Source organism: Protopterus annectens, chromosome 1.part1 (genome assembly GCF_019279795.1).
Source record: "Protopterus annectens isolate FY-2018-M chromosome 1.part1, PAN1.0, whole genome shotgun sequence".
Classification (NCBI taxonomy): Eukaryota; Metazoa; Chordata; order Ceratodontiformes; family Protopteridae; genus Protopterus; species Protopterus annectens.
The window spans coordinates 1,875,750,101-1,875,757,006 of NC_056726.1; positions in this window are offsets into that span (position 1 = coordinate 1,875,750,101).

Consider the following 6,906-nt stretch of genomic DNA (forward strand, 5'->3'; position numbering starts at 1 on the left):
ACAAACCAGTACATCTGGCACTGAGAAGATTGTCTGTTCAAACACCACACCTGTAACACCACCTACACCCGTACAACACACTCCCACGTATGCGGAGGTTTTCAACAAAAACATACCTAAACCAAAGAGACCTCCGAGACAAAAACCCACATGTGCATCACAAACCACAGCACCAAGCAACACACATAGTACACATGCCTGTGTCTCACAGCCTCTAAGGCCCAGCCACAAACCCAAGATACTAGTCATAGGAGTCTACCTTGAGACACACAGATGTGTCCCTCACCAGGCTAGACAAGGAGAAAGTCACAGTAAGTTGCTTGTCAGGTGCTAGAATCCACCATATCATGCACGCACTCAAGTCTCTTAACAACTGTTCATACTCCATATTGGTGTGAATGATTTGAGACGTACCTATCTGGACTATATGTAGAGAGACATGATTGAGCTTGCTGAATGTGTGTCCCAGGCATCCCTAGCCTTAAGCAGCATCCTACTGTCACCCAGAATGATGCCTCAATACAAAGAGAAAATTAATGACTTTAACAATTGGCTTAGTTTCTGGTGTCATTCCAAGGGGATCCAGTATGTGACAGCCTAGGAGGACATGACAGACAGACCATGATGCTTTGCCAGAGATGGCCTTCATCTGTCTCCCCCGGGCTTCAGGCTTCTGGCAAAGGCTCTTGCCTCCCCCATAGTGCCTTTTTTTAGGCAAAGTCATGAGCACAAAATTACCAATGTGAAAAAGTCTTCTAACTGAAATGCAAAGGTCATGCTGCTAAATGCTAGGACTCTTGGCATGACACTGCAATCATTGCAAGCACTCCTCACCCTGGAGAATGTTGTCATTTGTGCAGCCACTGAAACCTGGTTCAAAACTGCGGACAGCACCCCAGTCTTACCAAGTTACTCTCCTACCATACTTTCAGACCCCAAACGGAGGGCTACAAAATCAAAGGAGGTACAGTTTCAATATTTATCAAAGACATACACATCTCCAGGCTGGTCAAACAGTATGATGCACAAGAGACACTACAAGTGCAGTTAACTGTTGATAAAACACCTACTCAAATCATAGCTAGCTACAGACCCCCAACCATGACTCAAGACGCCCACTCCACCTATCTGGACTTAATTGAATCCATCAAGATTCAACCCTCTACCCTGACCTTGGGTGACTAACTACCCAGCCACAGAGTTCATAGGTTTATAGGTGTGTACTAGGCTAATGGCCCTGGAGCCTATATAAGCTCAGCCCAAGAAGATTCCCTGGCATCCTGCCGCCCAAAGTTAGTTCCCAAAGCCCCTGTCAAGCAAGGCCACTGAAGTGATCCCCGGGGTGAACTTCCTATTGCCCACCCACTCATCAAGATTTCACTTAAAGAGGGCCAGTGAAGTGCTCTGCTTGATGTGAATGGGAAGTTTGTTCCAGAGTATGGGAAGTCTCTGGGTTAAGAACCTGTCCCTCCAGTATGTTCTGTTTATTGTGGTAATGACATTAAGGTCCCTGGAGTGTGTGACAAGGAGGGAATGGGATTTCTTTAGGTGTAGCATACCTAGCAGCTCTGGGTCAGACATGGCTTTGTAGATCAAGCAGAGATCGCCTCTAAGTAGGTGATAAGAGGTAGAGTATAGCTGGAGTTTTTTTACATCTGTTCATATAGGGCATGTGTCTAAGGCCTAAGATCCTCTTAGTGAGGTATTTTTCTGGCCTTTCCAGTTGTTGTAGGTGTCTAGTGAGGTACATACCAAATGGGGCGTTGTATTCTATAATAGGTCAAATGAGGGACGAGCCCAAACATCAATGCCCAGAAATTCCTCAACCCTCTACCCTGACCCTAGGTGACTAACTACCCAGCCACAGAGGTCATAGGTTTATAGGCGTGTACTAGGCTAATGACCCTGGAGCCTACATAAGCCTAGCCCAAGAAGATTCCCTGGCATCCTGCCACCCAAAGTTAGTTCCTGTGCTTTGGATCAGCTGGTCGACACCCCCACGACAGGTGAAAATATCTTGGACTTGGTACTAACCAACATCAATAGCCAGTGTAGCACCCCTACAAAGTCATCCTTCTTTGTCAGATCAGACCAGAAAGCGGTCATTTTTGAAGTTACCATCTCCCCTGACTCCAAACCCCTCCCCCTTGTCAGGGTCAAACAAAAAAACTTATTCAAAGCTGACTACAATCTCCTGAGAGCAGGAATAAGCAGCTTCACAGCCACTGTCTCTTCAGTTGGAACTAGCACCAATGTCCACGCCTAGACAAAAAAACTATATGAGCACCTACACAGCTGCATGGATTCAGCAATACCTGACAGGACCATATCATCTTCCTCAGGGAAGAGTAAACCTGTCTGTTGGACAGCAGCAATAAACAAACTCTATAATAAAAGGAAAAAAAATTGCTGTCCAGCACCAAGAAGGAGCAGGTGCCAAGTTTGTCTAAACAAGCAAATAAGGTCACTGGTGAAATTCTCTAAGGATAACTTTGAGTCCAAATTGGCCACATCCACTAAGAACATTCACAAGGCCTTCTTCACATACATCCGCAATCTTAAAGGTAACACCCAAAATTGCTCTGAACTGGTGGTCAAGAACTTCATATGCACAAATGCCGCAGATATAGCCAATCTGCTGGCAGATGGGTTCAGTAAAAATTTCACCCCGCTGTTCCCCCATCAATAAACCAGGGCATCCCCAGCACCTGCCCCCCTCCTCGCATCACCAGGGAGCAGGTCTTTAATGCCCTCTCAAAGGCAAAAAATACAGTCTGCATGGGACTTGACATCATCCCTGGTTGTGTTCTACATGAACTCCGGCATCAGCTATCAGCACCATTAGGCACCCTATTCAACCAAAGCCTGAGTACCGGCTTAGTCTCAGTTGAATGGAGGACAGCCACTGTCATCCCTCTACACACAGGTGGAGCATCCACTGACACAGGCAATTATAGGCCCATCAGCCTAACTAGCCTAATCTGCAAGGCCATGGAACACATTATAATGGACCTTATAAGCAAGAACATTGGCAACTTCCAAATGCTTTTTGTCAAAGGGAGATCATGCCTGTTAAACTTGGTTGACTTCTTTGAAACAGTTACCAAAGCCATGGATGAGGGGAAGACGGTGCATACTGCCTACCTTGACCTAGCCAAAGCCTTCTATATTATTCTCCACTTGAGCATAACAGATAAACTCTCCCAGCTAGGCATCAACCCATATGTTACCAGATGGGTAGCTAATTGGCTCACTGAGATAACCCACTCAGTCAAAATAGGGGAAGCCACTTCTAGTAGTAGACCCGTAACAAGCGGCATACCCCAAGCATCAGTCTTGGGCCCTCTACTGTTTGGAATACACTCTTCTGAGGTACAAGCCAAAACCAGTGGTCTGTGGCTAACCAAGTTTGCAGATGAGTGCAAGCTGAGTGCTGTCTTAAATTCCCCTAGTGATGTGAACATCCTCCAACAGGGCTTACCCAAACTAATGACTGGTGCCAGAAGCATGGCCTCAAACTGAATGCCAAGAAATGCATCATTATCCCCTTTGGGGAAAATGGCATCCCCACTAATTATCACATTAATAACAACGTACTAAGCACACAATCGGTTGTGAGGGACTTGTGCACCCACATTGACAGCACCCTGACATTTGACCACCACGTTGCCTCCGTTGTATGGAAGGCTTTCTACATGGCCCACCTCATAAGTAAGGGTATTTCATCCAGGAACAAGGTGGTCATAACATCCCTGTACTCCCCCCCTTATCAGACCCATTATCAAGTACAATGCCCCATTCGGAATGTACCTTGCCAAGCACATGCAGCAGCTGGAGAGAACACAAAGGTTCCTGACCAGGAAAATCCAGTGCCTCAAACACCTATCCTATACAGATAGGCTAAAAGCCCTGTCTGTCTACACAGTCTCGTACAGACTGCTCAGAGGTGACCTGTATCTGGCATACAAGCCAATCTCTGACCAGCCTTGATGGAGTTGCTGCACATCCATAAGTCAAACTCCACTCTCGTAACATGCGTGTAATGCCTCAACCTGGTCTGTGACATTAATAGAACTTGTTGGCGGGATAGATTTGTGTCCCAAAGACTCCCCCCATCTGTGGAATAGATTCCCTCTCCATGTCAAGCAGAGTACTTCACTAGCCCTCTTTAAGAGGAACCTGGATGAATGGATGGGATCCTACCTGTGTCCCTGCTGGACAGCGAAAACCGGGTCAGACTTTGTGGGAACATGGGTGAAATTCTTGGCTAGGCTTATAAGGGCTTCCGGCCCAATAACCTAGTATTGTCCTAAGAACCTATAAACAAGTCAGCCACTGTCATTCTTCCCTGCCTACAGTTAGATATTTCACAACTTTGCCAAGCTACATGGGTTTATCCTCATGCTGTAAACTGATTTTAGCTGTGCAATGATTTCTATACAAACTCTTCCCACAGGTGCCTAAGCAAAGGTAAAGCAAGCAAAAAGAACACTTGCAATGTATTTCCCACCATGCTTAGTACCTTAAAACTTCTACTTTTCTGTTATACAACCATGCTGAGGCAAAAAGAATCTCTGAGGCTGCTCTTTGCATGACTCTCTCAAAACACTTCCATCTCCATAAGTAGATTCCCTTTACAGTTTTATTTTATTTTATTCATTCATTCATTGACCGAGTTAACCCCACTAGGCTAGCAGTCTCATTTCAGGGGATACACGAAGTGCTATTTATACTACTAGGGGAAATTTGGTCAGGGCATTTGGGAACCTCTCCTACTCGTCACTGTTGCAAGTGGGACACATTTTGCAGAAGTACTTTTTGTTTCCATTCCAGGCTCAGACGTGGCCTGGAAAAACAGGGAGATAGATGGAGAGAGAAGGAGAGGTCAGAGAAATGGAAAAGAAAACAAATACTGAGACCACAGAATGTATACAAGATTCTGAGGAGATCATTCAAAGAAATCTGTTTGATGGAGATGAATCAGCAAATGATGTATGCATAATTACAACCCTCCAGTCAGGAGGGTTGTGGGATGATTTGCTTAAACAAATGGTGATGCAGAGTGAGCCAGAAAATGTAGGTGATGCTTCCGGTGGGGGGTGGGGGGGCATTATGGAAAAATACAAAATGATGATGCAGACAAAATCCTGAAGAATAGTGGTGAAATGGAAAAGAAAACATACACAGAGAAAGTAAAAGAAGGCAGAAGGGGAGTAGCAGAAAAGGAAGAAAATGAAACATGAAAGTACGTGGTAAGGATTCAAAATAAAGAAGAAAATGGACAGGTATGAATTGTGGGACAATTTAATAGCTCCTTTGGGTGTAAAAGCACATGAGGTAAGGCCATTTATTCTTATTAACAAACAGACATTTTGTGGCATTATATTTGAGACTGTTTTTCCAACAGAAACGTTTCTTGGAGAATATGAAACAAAAAAGAACGACTGTAAACCATGGAATCTTTATGTGATAGAAGCAATTAACAGGGAAACAAAAACAAAAATGAATGTACAATTTTAAACAGAGGTCAAGACAGAGACTTTGAAAGGACATTTGAAAACTTTATGTAAATTAGTACTGGGCATTGCAAAAGTCTATGACAAAAGGGCTTTAGAGAAAAAAATTATACATATACCATCATGATAAATGGTGAGGGAAATAAAGGTGTTGTAGCATACTGGGGACTACCCAAAATGTTTTTTTGTTTTGTTTTTTTTTTTTGTGAAAAAGGACATTTGATAAGTAACTGTAACAAAAGAAAATGTTATATTTGAGGGGAAATGGGACATGATGCAAAAAAGTGTGAATTGAAATGTTATAACAAATTTAGACATTTACGGCTGGTTTGTAAAAATGAAATTAAGAATATGGAAAAAGAAAATGAAGAAAATGAACAAAGAGAAGACCTTTTAGTAGTAGTTGAAATAGAAGAAAAATAGATTAAAAAAAAACAACAGAGGACACAGAAAAAGGTTATGAAATAAGTGAAGGCAAACTGGGAGGTAGTAAAAGAAAAAAAATTGATTGGTAAAATGATATAAACAGAAAGAAAATTTAAAGGGATAAGAACAAAAGAAACAAATAATATATATAGCTAATGATTGGGGGTTGCAATAATGGTTAAGGTGTTTGAATCTCACCTTTGGGAAATAAACTGGTTATGCTGCTAAATGGTCTATTAAGAAAGCTAGCCTATGAATTTATAAAATCATGAATCTAAGGAAAAGGGAAAATTAAATTTCCAGTGTGCTTTCTGTAAAGGTGAATAGTATTAAGAATATAATAAGAAGACTATGGATTGTGGAGTGTTCTAATACATGTGATGTACATGTAATGATATTGGAAAGCACAAGATTTTTAACAAATGAAGAAAAATTACAAACCGAGAAACTATGGGGAGGAAAGATAATCTGGAATTTGGGAAATGAGAAATGTTCTGGAATAGCCATGCTCTATATAAATACATTAAAGATGTTAGATGTAACTGTAGCAAAAATAGGAAGATTAACCAGTGTAGATTTAAAATGGAAACAACATATACATAAAATTATAATACTCTATGATTATATTAACTGTAAAGAAGGGGAAAGCTTATTTCATCAAATTTCAGACTACGTAGTGATAAACATGAATATTACAGTATCAGAAGACTTTAATTGTGATTTACGAGGCAGACATAAAAAGAAAGGAAATTATGTAAGAAAAAGTTATAAGCTGTGGTAAATTAAAAACTTGGGACAAAAAGTCATAGACTTACAAAAGAGGTACGTATAGAACTGAAATGGATTGTTTTATAATATCAGAATGTTTATTACAGGAAATGGGGAAGTAGTTGAAACAGGATTTTCTGATCATCCTGCAATATGGCTAGAGATAAAGAAATAAAAGGAATGTATAAAAATAGGC